The sequence below is a fragment of the Solea senegalensis genome, linkage group LG5 (genome assembly GCF_019176455.1).
Source record: "Solea senegalensis isolate Sse05_10M linkage group LG5, IFAPA_SoseM_1, whole genome shotgun sequence".
NCBI classification, from domain to species: domain Eukaryota; kingdom Metazoa; phylum Chordata; class Actinopteri; order Pleuronectiformes; family Soleidae; genus Solea; species Solea senegalensis.
In genome coordinates, this window is record NC_058025.1 from 938,607 (window position 1) to 952,731 (window position 14,125).

The window sequence follows — 14,125 nt, forward strand, 5'->3', positions numbered from 1 at the left end:
TGTCATAGTTTAGTATGTCATCCAAAATTTGACAAAATGTCATAGGTTAGTATGTCGTCCAAAGATTTGAGAAGATTTTACAAAAAAGTCATAGTATATAGGATGTCGTCCAAAATTTGACAAAAATGTCATACTTTAGTATGTCGTCCAAATTTTGAAAAAAAAGTCATACTTTAGTAAGTCATCCAAAAATTTGAAAAAAAAGTCATACTTTAGTAAGTCGTCCAAAAATTTGACAAAAAAGTCATCGTATAGTATGTCAGCCCCAAAAATCGGGTCAAAGAGTCATGATTAATATTATAGTATGTCGTCCTAAATTTCAAAAAAATGTCATAGTATAGTATGTCGTCCAAAATCAGTCAAGAAAGTCATATTATAGTATGTCGTCCAAAATTTGACAAAAAAGTCATAGTATGGTATGTCGTTCAAAATCGGTCAAAAAATCATAGTATAGCATGTTGTCCAATTTTGACAAAAAAGTCATAGTATAGCATGTCGTCCAAAATTTGACAAAAATGTCATAGTATAGTATGTCGTCCAAATTTTGACAAAAAAGTCATACTTTTTTGACCAATTTTGGACGACATATTATACTATGACTTTTTTGACCGATTTTGTACGACATACTATACTGACACTTTTATGACCGATTTTGGACGACGTACTATACTATGACTTTTTGGACCGATTTTGGACAACATACTATACTACGACTTTTTTGTCAAATTTCGGACGACATACTATACTAGGACATTATTGTCAAAATTTGCCGACTTACTATACTATGACTTTTTTGTCAAATTTTGGACGACATTCTATACTATGACCTTTTGGTCAAAATTCAGAAGACATACTATGAATAAACTAAAATAAAATAATGTTATAAAAAATCTAAAATATACATTTGACAAAAGCGTCATAGTTTAGTATGTCTTCCATTTTACAAAAAGGTCATACTATAGTATGTTGTCTAAATATTGACAAAAAAATCTTAGTATAGCATATATCCTCCTGGTCCAAACTGCACCACTGGCGGAGGAAATTTCATGTCAAACTTAAGTTTGACATAATAAGCGTTTTAGTCCAAAAGACTAAAACTAAGACTAAATCTAGAATGGCTTCCAAAAACAACAGTGCACAGTACACCATCCAGAGAAACATCCAGACCAGTGGAGAAAACATCTGAACAGTCCAGACCTGGAGCTGAGCTGCTGAGTGTTTACATTACATCACATGTCATTTAGCAGACACTTTTATCCAAAGCGACTTACAATAAGTGCATTTAAACATTTGAGTACAAATAAGAGCTAGAAGTAAGTAAGAGCTTCAAGTAGATCAAACTATGAAGTGCTAGTCAGAAGTGCGATGTATACGGTTTTTTTTTTTGTGTGTGTGTCGTAGTCGAGGTAGAGTCGAAAGAAATGTGCTTTTAGTCTGCGGCGGAAGATGTGGAGGCTTTCCGCTGTCCGGATGTCGATGGGGAGCTCGTTCCACCATTTGGAAGCGAGGGCAGTGAACAGTCTCGAGTTCTGTGAATGCCTCTGCGTTCCTCTCAGTGAGGGGGCAGCGAGCCGGTTTGCCGATGCAGAGCGGAGTGGGCGGGCTGGGGTGTAGGTTTTGATCATGTCCTGGATGTAGGCTGGACCGGATCCGTTTGTAGCATGGAACGCAAGCACTAGAGTCTTGAAGCGGATGCGAGCAGCTACAGGAAGCCAGTGAAGGGAGCGGAGGAGCGGTGTAGTGTGGGAGAATTTTGGTAAGTTGAAGACCAGTCGAGCTGCTGCATTCTGGATGAGTTGCAGAGGTCGTATGGCACATGCAGGAAGACCAGCCAGGAGGGAGGTGCAGTAATCCAAGCGTGAGATGACAAGAACCTGGACCAGAACCTGTGCCGCCTTCTGGGTTAGAAGAGGCCGTATCCTTCTGATGTTGTGCAACATGTATCTGCAAGATCTAGCTGTTGCAGCAATGTTGGCAGTGAGGGAGAGATGGTCATCAAGTGTCACACCCAGGTTACTTCAGCATGAGAAGGAGTTACCACAGAGTTGTCGAGGGTGATGGTTAGATCTGTGGTGGGAGAGCCCTTTCCTGGGAGAAAAAGAAACTCAGTCTTGTCCAGATTGAGTTTCAGGTGATGGTCAGACGTCCACTGAGAGATGTCGGTCAGACAAGCGGTGATCCGTTCTGCTACCTGTGTGTCGGAGCTGGGAAAAGAGAGAATGAGTTGGGTGTCATCGGCGTAGCTGTGATAGGAAAAACCATGAGAGAGAATAACAGAACCAAGAGAGTTGGTGTATAGAGAGAAGAGGAGAGGGCCCAAGACAGAACCCTGAGGGACCCCAGTAGCTAGAGGACAGGGTTCAGACACAGATCCTCTCCAGGTTACTCTGTATGTTCGGTTTTGAATACCAGAAAATGGAAGAGAGGTGATGCTTGTCCATGAAAATAAACCTCTTTATCACTACAGCACAGTTTCTCTTACTGCAAATGTTATTGGTCTTTGTATATTTTAATACTTATTAAACTATTCAATTTAATCAACACATTTAATTAAGATTTTCTGCAAAATGCAATAGCTTACAACATTTATTTTATTTGCTCTGTTTACATAGCAATGCTGACACCTTTTGGTGATTTACTGGTATTACTGCCTTAACAATGACACTTGCAATGGATAAGATAAGATTTAATAGCATTTAATAGAGCCTTGTAGTAACGTGTAAATACGGTAATAGAAATCATAGTCTGATAGACTGTTTAATATAAGACACATGACTTATTTTGGCATACAAAGAACCAACTCGTAACCAAAGACTACGCTATGTAAAATGTGAATTAACTTTTATTAGTAACTTTGGTAAGTTTCAGATTTCAATTCATAAATAACATCGATGGAGGGGGGCCCAAAAAATACAGTCTGCCTAGTATAGTGTTAATTTCCCCGAGGGAACCTCCCAAAGGGATCAATAAAGTCGTCTGTCTGTCTAGTCCATTTATTTAATCCGGCTCGGAGTATAGTATGCTGTCCAAAATTTGACAAAAATGTCATAGTATAGTATAGTATAGTATGGCGTCCAAAAATTGACAAAAAGGTCAAAGTATAGTATGATTTTTTGTCAAATTTTGGACAACATACAATACTATGACTTTTTGTCAACATTTCAACAACATACGATTACTTTTTTGTCAAATTTTTGTACAAACTAAATTGGTAAATATTGGTGTACCTAATAAATGATTGTATTTGAGAATAAGGAGAAACTGCCTCTTTGTTTGAATCAAAGAGGAAATAAATCTTTATTTAACAGTAGCATCAGTATTACATTCACTTACCTTCAATACAATGTGTTTCCTTCTTCTATTCAGACTCATTGTCCCATTTCCTCGTCCTTTATTGGGGAAGAGAAAAGATTAACAATGAAAAATTGAAGAGCTTTCTTCGTGAATAATTGACGAGTGAGTGGCATATGTTAAATATGTGTTGAAAGCATACATTAGATTTGTTTTGTATACAAATCAGCCGCAGGCTCGGAGCCTCGGGGGGAGCAGAGATCGTAGCCGCGGAGATTTGGCTTCGTAGATTGATGATTGTATTATTTAGATTGTGTCTCTGTTCCTGCTGCTGCTTCTCTTCACTCTGATGATTATTCTTTCGCTGATGGAGAAGAAAAAAAGAGAGCAGACTTTATTATGCAAACATTATTGAGACGCACAAGAAAACAAGTTTTTTATTCTTATTCCATCTATGTGTGTTTTTGGTTACTGTACATTTTTATACAACATAAAATATTAAACATTAGAGAGTGAATGTTTCCACGTTAGAAGAAGAGTCGTATGTAGATACTTGAGTTTATACAATATAATTCAGGAAATTATGATTATCAACATATCAACGTCAGTTAAGTAAATAATTTAAATCTCTAAAATAGTAAACCCGGACACTTCTATGTAGCTTCTTCTATTTTTTACTGTTTTTATTGCCTTTAAATCTGTAAAGCACTTTGGTTAAACCTTGGCTGTTGCTTTAAATGTGCTCTAGAAATAAAGTTGACCCGCCTCCACTGTAAGAATGTTTAAATCCGTCAAAAATTAACTGTATTGTAGTGTTTACGTCCTGAATCAAACACTTTATTATTAGATCTTTATTACTTAGTATGTATCTATATTATATATATATATATATATACTTATATTTACAGTCCGTACATATACTAGATTATTCAGTATAGTGTCTTAATATATTTTCCTTATTTCTTTATATTCTTGTATGTTTACATTACACTGTGGGTAACAAGTGTAACGATGCCTGTGACAACTGTGAACTCTTCAACTCTGAACCTCTTCGATAAAGACTCCTTAAAGTTTCCACTTCTTTTTCCACCTGTGATCTTTTTGACATGGAATAAATAAAAATGACAGACAGAGTTTAACTTAAACGTCTTACTTTGTCTTTGACGATCTATAACGTCTCCTTCACTGGAAGAGAATCCACAGTTTTTTAAGTCCTTAAATGGGTTTTTTATTGTTAGAAAATCTTTCATCTGCAGTAAAATCATCATTAAACCTCCCTAAACTTTCAAAAGTCAAAGTTTTAACACAATTATGCCAAAGACTGAAACGGTTATAGGCTGAAGCATGCGGCTTTTTTTTTTTTTATGCCAAAATACTTTTTATACAATTTTTATTTCATCATTGAGTTTGTTCCATAACTGATAAACTTCTACATTTAATATTTGTTCTCACTTTCATCGTTTCAAACATAAATAAACCTCATAAATTATAATTTCCTTCTCTTAATTTAAAGAATGTTTGAATGCAAACAGGAAGACACAAAAAAGTATCTCTAGTGTTTTAGAAAATACAATTTCTACACATTTTAACATAAAAGGTCCTTTTCTGAAGTTTAATTATAGGAATATCAGAGTTTCCCCACATTTTGACACAGTATGACCATTGTTCTGTGGATGAAAAGCAAAAACACAGTGAAATTAAAAAAAAAATTCCAATACCCTGCTACATGTGTACATAGTTTTTGTTTTTTTATTTAAGAAAATAAACAAACAAAAATAAACAGGACATGAAGTGTTATATAAATCCAGATTTTAGAACTATCATCTTTTTTTTCCTCCTGTGCTCTTATGACACGGAGTAAAAGTGTGAAATACGGCGTTTAATAAGAGTTTTCAGTTCAGACTGAGGTTTTATTAGTTTTCTTTTTTTCTTTAAACAACAAACATGACATGTGTTTATATCAGCAGCTTTGACAAAGACAAACTTTCTCACAAAGACTCAAACTCCCAAAGTACGACAACGACGTTACACATTCACATCCAGACAATTTACAATATTTCTGAGTGAAAGTGACGACGGCGAGAGAAGCTGTGTGTGTGTGTGTGTGTGTGTGTGTGTGTGTGTGTGTGTGTGTGTGTGTGTGTGTGTAACACGGATCATCATCATCATCATGTTGGCAGGATCTGAAAGATTAGACACATCAATAGTTGATGAATCTCCACAGTGTTGTGCTCAATTCCCTCGTTTATAAATTACTAAATAAGGACATTTACATCACAGCAGCGCCGCGGAAACAAAAAAAACTTTCCGTTTCCTTCTCTCGCTTCTTCTTCTTCTTCTTCTTCTTCTTCTTCTTCTTCTTCTTCTTTCATCTTCTTTCTTCACCCAAAACTTGGACTCGGTCCATTTGACCCTCGTGAACCGACCAAGTCGTGACAGAGAGGGAGGAGAGTTTTCCTTCCTGTTGTGATTCAGAGAAGAAGATGAAGAAGAAGAAGAAGAGAAGATAGAGAGATGAAGAATAAAAGGAAAAAAAGAAGACGCCAGCACCTAAAAGACTGCGATAATTAATAGATGTGGCTCCACCACACACATGAATTATGCAACTTTTATATTCAAGAAAATTACAAACACAACCCATTGGGAGAGAATGGAGAAGGAATCATTATCCGCAGACTGGAACCTTTGTAAAAACGCAGCAAATTCTCAATAATTAATCCACATAAACAAATAACACATGAATAAAGAAGACGACTTTAAAAAGCCACAGGAGTCGTTCCAAACTTCTGCTCCAACTTTCCCTGAGTGGAGACGCAAAAGTGGAGAAAAAAAACTGCGATAAATCTTTATTTTTAAAAAAAATCAAGTTTCGTAAAAGTGGAAACATTTTAAATAAGTTAAATCAATTCTTTGTGTATAGAATAGAAAGTATATTGTGCTAAAATCAATCAACTTTGTCTAAGCAATTTGTAGATAGACAGACAGGCAGACAGGCAGATAGACACCTATTTGATCCATAAAATGAAGACAACATAACGTATAAAGTTTCATATGTAGATACACTATATATATAAAAATGGTTTGTTGCATTTATGAAATCTAAAAAGTAGAAAAAGAAAACTGTATTTTATCAGTTTTTTTAACCTCTTTCAAATAAATACTGAAACATTATTTGGACTTCATGTATTTGAAAACCTGCTTAACGTCCTCATGTCCTCATGTCTTCATTTCAGAAATATTAAATCACTTTCATTTATCGCCTTGATAAGCCCCTAAGTATTTAAGTGTCCACTTTGAAAGAAATAATGAAAGAAAGGAATAAAATAAAGAGAAACTCATTTTTTTGGTTTTGACAGACGATACAAAAAAAACAATTTGTACATTCCTGTTTTTCTAAATGTGCTGTGTAAATGAAAGGATTATTATTAGTCTAATTCTGAGAAAACTGAGAATGTGCTCACAAATAAAGCAACAAAAATAAACAAAAATACTCAACAATCCAGAACCATCCAGAAATAGAATAGAACACAAATTGATTGAAACCGTTCAAGGTTAAAATATGAGAATGATTAATAAATATTAATACATAACAAAACAACCACATTTAAAAAATAATAAGGTACATTTTGTTGAGTTATTCACTGATTAAATAAAGATTTGAATTTGTTGTCTGAATAATTTTCACACACAGACAAAAACATACATACATACATACATTTATATAAATATATATGTACAGTATATACACAAACAGATTGTTTGTAAATCTTAGTGAGGACACATCATTGATATAACGTCTTATGTCTGACCCTAAAACCAGGTCTTAACCCTGAAAAAAAGGACCAGACAAAATGTCCTCTCACAAACACAGACACTTATCCTAACCTTAACTAGCAACCTTAACCTAATCGTAACAATATAACAAGGTCTTCACCTTAAAATATAACGGCGATTTGATCGTTGTCCCCATAGAGAAGACAAGTCCCCATCAGGTGAGTGTGGGGTCACATTTAGGTCCCCACAACATGAGTGATAACTGACACACACACACGCATGTGGCTTGATGGTGGTACAGGACAGTGAATGTGTCAGACTGAGTTATTGTTAGTGTTTGTGGCTGAAGACAGTGAGGACAAGAGGACGACACTGACCACACACACACACACACACACACAATGCAGCCCTGAGGCTGCTCTGACTGGAAATGAGCAAGAGTTGCAACACACACACACACACACACACACACACACATGCACACACACACACACACACACACACACACACCTTCAACAGTGTGACGTTTGTTTCACACTGAACAGAAAATATCACACCAGCAAACAAAATGTCCTCTGACAAACAAACCTGTTCTCTGTTCACATCCCAAAATACAGCTGAACTGTTTCTTTTAAGCTTCTAAAAAGTCACTTTCACATGAGTGCGTTGACACCACGTAAAGTCAACAACGTCACGTTAAAGAAAACAAACTAAATGTGGATTAAATATCCAAGAAATCACTTGATCTTATTAATGGTCAAAACTGTAAAAAAAAAAAAACTGTCACATCTCAGTCAAAATTCATCAGATTTGAATGAAATGTGTAATATTTATACAGGATAAGAGACTCTATCATTAGATTAAGTTTCCTCTGGATCTGTGTGTATCTCAGAGACATTGTAGCAGATGAATGGATGAATGTTGTCATGTTCATGTCAGCTGTTATCAGTGGACCGGTGCTCTGTGAGTGCTCGTCTTCATGTTCAGTCAGAGTTCAGAGTCTCAGTGGAGAGCAGAGGTTGTGAGCTTCCTAATTGCTGTGAGCCAAAGAGACTGAAGGAGCCAATCAGAGCGGTCCATCTCTGAAGACCAGCCCAAACTAATTTGTTAGCAAGAAAACCTCCTCCCTCTCTCCCTCCCTCTCTCCCTCCCTCTCTCCCTCTCTCTCAGGGTTCATCTTTGTGTCGCCGGGGTCACGACCTCTCTCTCGCTCTCTCTGTGGTTTGACTCAGAGTTCACGGCAGAGTGAAGCCTCTGTGGTCTTGACCTGACTCCAGAACACTCTCGGTCGCCAAAAACCAAATACAATTTATTTATAAACCAGTTCCACGTCATTCAGTATCAAAACAAACACTTTAACTTTGAAAATCTGTAAAAATATCATCATCATTTAGGTTCATGCTTTATCATGATGGAACGTCGTGTTGTCATTTTAGGGAAACTCATGTTACTGATGATGAGAATTCTTATTAATGTCATTCATTTGTGAAATAATCCAGGTCTTTTCTCTTCTCTCTTTTTAAATGTGATGTTTTGTTTGTAATCTGGGGTCTAAGAGACAGAGGGTCTAAGGACAGATGTTGAAAGAACAGAGGATCTAAGGATAGAGGGTTCAAGGACAGATGATCAAAGGACAGAGGGTCTAAGGATAGAGGGTTTAAGGACAGATGATCAAAGGACTGAGGGTCTAAGGATAGAGACTGTAAAGGCCTTTGAGGGAAATTGTGTTTGTGACGTTGGGCTTTATAAATAAAACTGAATTTAATTAAATTGCCCACACTTTACTTAATATATTTTTTCCCAATTTCATTCTCTAGACCCGCCCCCTCTTGTCCAGACTAGATGCTCATTGGTCATCCAGTCATTTGAGTTTGAGACCGCGGCTCTAAAGTGAGAGACTGTGATAAAAGTATTTTTATGTTTGTCAACTTCTGTGATCATTTCTATTTGGACTGGAGTCATGTGACTGAAACTTGGTCTTATATATCTGTGTGTGTGTGTGTGTGTGTGTGTGTGTGTGTGTGTGTGTGTGTGTGTGTGTGAGTGTGTGTGAGACACACCTCAGGGAGCGTGAGACCAGAGCAGCTGTGGTCAGAGACACACAGACACGTTAGCTTTGAGTTTCATCCTTGGTTTGTTCAGCAGGGAATCTGGCAGCCTGCTGAGACACACACCGTGTGTGTGTGTGTCCTGTCCTGTTACTCACCTCATACCTTTGCTTTGTCACTCGCTCCACAGTCTTTCTCTCTCTCTCTCTCTCTCTCTCTCTCTGAGGATCTGCAACTTCAAAAGACAACTTTTAAAAAAGTGTCTGTTTCACACAGTCAACAAAAGGACACACACACACACACACACACACACACAGACACACACCTATGTCTGTCTGTGCAGGACACAAAACCTTTAGACAACAGTAACAGCATGAGTTTGTTGAAGCCACAACTCTGAACAGATTCCTGCAGAAAATCAAGTGAGGGAAGAAAAAGGAGAGATTTTCTCTTTGATTGAGTCCATGACGGAGCGAGAGCTTTGATAAGAGCTTCAGCGGCGAGTGAGCGAGTGAGGACGAGTCCACACAAACACAGGTCTGATGATGCAACATCTGAGCAACTCTGCTCCAAACAGACACACACTGACTGACACACACTGACTGACACACAGTGACTGACACACACTGACTGACACACACTGACAAACAAACAAAGGTCATCAAACCTCTGATTACTGAAGAAGCCAAACTAAATAAAGGACAAGAAACAACAGTAAGCACTCAGAGGGATCACAGACACTTTGTCTCCTGTGTTTTACAGACATTTGAAATCCACTGGATCCAGAAGAACTTTCTGGATCTGTGTAGAACTAGTTATCACCAACATTCATCCTCATCTGTGAAGATGTCGCTGAGATATACACATGTGAACCATGTGACATTTAGATTCACACCTAATCTGTAATCTGGATCAGAAGCAGATGGTTAGTCCCGGACAGAGGGTCTAAGGAGAGAGGGTTTGAGGACAGAGTGTCTACAGACAAGGGTCTAAGGATAGAGGGTTTGAGGACAGTGTGTAAGGACAGAGTGTCTAAGGACAGAAGGTCTAAGGACAGAAGGTTTAAGGACAGAGTGTCTAAGGACAGAGGGTCTAAGGACAGAGAGTTTAAGGACAGAGTGTCTAAGGACAGAGGGTCTAAGGACAGAGAGTTTAAGGACAGAGAGTTTAAGGACAGAGGGTCTATTAGATAGATAGATAGATAGATAGATAGATAGATAGATAGATAGATAGATAGATAGATAGATTAGATTACATTAGATTTATTCATTTAATTAACACATTTAATCTCAACCTGGCTTTTTTTTAAAACATTTGGTTGATTTTGTTAATTTCATAAATAAATCTATAAAGAGCAGCAGTAGAAAGTCAGGACTGTTATTGATGGGATTTTTTTTCCTCTGCCTGGAATTAAAGAACTTAATTTGACAGTGATAGAATAATGAGAAAAAGTCAGATGAACCATCTTTTAAGGGATCGGTTGAAATTGCCAATCTATTTTAATCTATCGTCACCTTGGGAGATCCATGTTCCGTTTTTTTCTGTGCGGACTAATTGGATTTCCAACGTGTATATTGAAAGAGGTCTAATTAGATATTCATCAGAGGGGGAGAAATAATGTGATCACATGCTAAAGAGCTGGTTCTGGTGACATTCCCTCGCAATAATGTTTTTTCTCTCTGATGAAAACGCTTCCTGACTCCGCCTCCTTCTGTAACTCGGTGACCTTAACACACGTCCACGTCTCAAACAGGATAAATATGATAGAGTTGTCAGAGAAAAAGAAAATACAATCCAGTGTTTATTTATGTGATGAAAACTTTGGTGAAAAATGTTAGTTTTTCAGCGACAAAAACGAGATTTTAAGCAAATAAAAAATAAACTTTATTTGACAAGAACTATGATGAAATATTTCCTGGTTTCTTTGCTCCACAAAACAAAGTAATCATTTAAACTGAATCATTTTTAGTTTTTGGCCAACAACACAACAAAACAATTTCTTGATTATGAAATTAATCATTAGTTGCAGCCCGAGTCACGACCAAATCACTTCTTCTCCTTCATGCCGTCTGATCCTGGTATGAAGAAGAAGAAGAAGAGTGTGTGTGTGTGTGTGTGTGTGTACATACAGTAGATGAAGAGTTGTGGTTGAGTGATGTGGAGTTTGTGTCTGTCCTGAAGAAGAATAGCTGTTTAAATGAGTTAGTCTTGACAAGTGAACTTCAGCTGGTAATAAAAACTCTGTCTTTATCTGCAGAGCAAACATTAGAGCTGAGCAGCAACAATAAACACTCAACTCCTGAATTAACATGAGAATAGCTCAGCTGAGAGCTCTGCTAATGCTTAAACCAACAGAGCAGAACACACACACACACACACACTAATGAGTAGTGTCACTGTTCTGTAGCTGTGGCGGCAGCGTCGCCGTGACGATGAGCAGGAGGAATGTGGAGAAGCAGAAGATATTGTTCTGCAGCGTCCGTCCGACACTCTCACCACCTTTCACCTCTGAAACCCTGAAACCCGCCACGCCGCTGAACCCCCGTCACACCACAGACAACAACGACGACGACAACACGGACATCACAGACATCACAACGCGACAACAACCTCAGGAACAGGACTGAAGACGTGCAGACAGAGGACTTCTTCAGAAGACAAGTGGAGTTCACAGTGTTCACAAACACAAACTAAAACTAATGTCATATAAGTAGACTCTGTTCTTCTGATTATGAGTAAAGACTTCACTTCATCTCTCACACCATCATTCTACACATTCTACAGCATTTATCCTGAGAATTGGTCTAACCATAGACCCTCTGTCAGACCATAGACCAACAGAAGGTCTATGGTCTGACCAAGTCTCAGGATAAATGCTGTAGAATGTTAAAGAAGATGACCATAGACCTTCTGTTGGACCATAGACCAACAGGGGGTCTATGGCTGATGCTCGAGAAACTTGAGAAGATCCCTAAATTTTATGCTAATATACTTTTGTTGATCAAAAATGTTGCCATAAAACAGGCTCTGGAAATATAATTGTTCAGCATCATCATCATCATCAGCAGCAGCAGCAGCAGCAGCAGCAGCAGTAGTAGCAGTAGTAGCAGCAGCAGCAGCAGCAGCAGCAGCAGAGAGCAGGCCGTTGGTTCCCAGGACTCAAGTGCACTTGTCATGTAAATGAAGAAGTCACAACCAATTAGAGTAATTGCAGCGCATCAACCCGTCCTCTGCACGGCTACTGAGCTGAGGAGGGGGAGGGGAGGAGGAGGAAGGGGGAGGAGCCGTAATGTGGGAAGGATGAAGATTAAAAGAATGAGGAAGAAACAATGTTATGGGAAAAGAAGCGAGAGACAAAAGAGTGTGAGTGTAAACAGTGGTCACTCGCTCACTTCAGTTATTCACATGTAAATAATGTTTAACGTCATTAAAACTTTAAATAACAAGATTTTTTTTATCATTTATCATGACGTAAAGTACAAACTCAGCACAGCGGTTACTTTCTTCTTCTGTTTCAATGACAGGTGGCGTCGAGTGTTCAAGCCTCAGTACTGCCACCTACAGCATGTTGATAAATTAACATGTAATATATGTTTAATATATTATATTAATATTAAAATAGTATTAGTAAAAAAATAGTAAAGCACATTATTTCTACATTAAGATGTTAAATTATAGTCATTTACTTGCATTCCTGAACAGAAAATGTGTTTTATTGGTTGAATGTTATGTTTTTTTGTTAAATATTAAATTATAAAGTTTATATATGTACTTTTAACATCTTTAAAAATTAAAGCTGTATTACATAAAACAGCCATGACTTGTTTTTTTAATATCATTTTTCAATGTTAACATTAATATTCATCTACAATTCACAGTTAAATATTAATTATATATATATTTGTATATATATATATATATATATATATATATATATATATATATATATATATATATATATATATTTCTGGGAAACATTCCACCTGATGCATTCTTGGTCAAATGGGCGGAGCCAGAATACTCACGTACTACACAGAACATGTTGAGTAGCGGCTTATTTGGCATTAATTATGACAGAATAATTAAATAATGTAATAACACACACACACACACACACACACACACTCATGAGGAGGAAGTGTGCAGTGTGTGTGTGTGTGTGTGTGTGTGTGTGTGGACAGGGGACGAGTTGGGTTTCACAGCAGGTGGGCGGGGCTAATGGAACCCCCTCTGGCACATGAAGAGCGGGGGGTGATGGTTTGACGGAGTGATGAAGTGATGGAGGAGCAGTAGAGATGGAGAGAAGAAGAAAAATAAAACTGAGAGCGAGAGAGTGAACGAGAGCGAGAGAGAGAGGTCGACTTAAAGCTGCACTACGTCACTTTTGTTGATTTGTTGTTGATGTTATTTTAGTTTTTCCTCATAAACACAAACAATGTAACATTATTTATTTACTGTGCTCATCTGAAAACAGACTGAGGGAGCGTTTGAGTGTATAAAGCAGCAGAGCAGAGGCGGGTGGAGACAAGAAACATTTATCTCACTGCTGATGACCAGATATTTTAGAATCCACTGCTAAAACTCAAGCTGCTGGTGGCTAAGAAGCTAGCTGCTAGTTGGTGAAAGGCACAGAAACTAGAAACAAGTTGCTAAAATCCTTGGAAACTAGCTGCTAGTTTACCTAGAAACTAGCAGCTAGTTTACGTAGAAACTAGCAGCTACTTTACCTAGAAACTAGCAGCTAGTTTACCTAGAAACTAGCTGCTAGTTTACCTAGAAACTAGCTGCTAGTTTACCTAGAAATTAGTTGCTAGATAACCTGGAAACAAGCTTCAAGTTTACCTAGAAACTAGCAGCTAGTTTACCTAGAAACTATCTGCTGGTGGCTAAGAAGCTCGAAACTAGCTGCTAGTTGCTAAATAGCCCTAAACCCTAACCCTAGTTGCTAAAAAACACCGAGCTGCTGCTAGTCTGACAAATCACAAGAAACATGAAGAGAAAAGAGGAGGAGC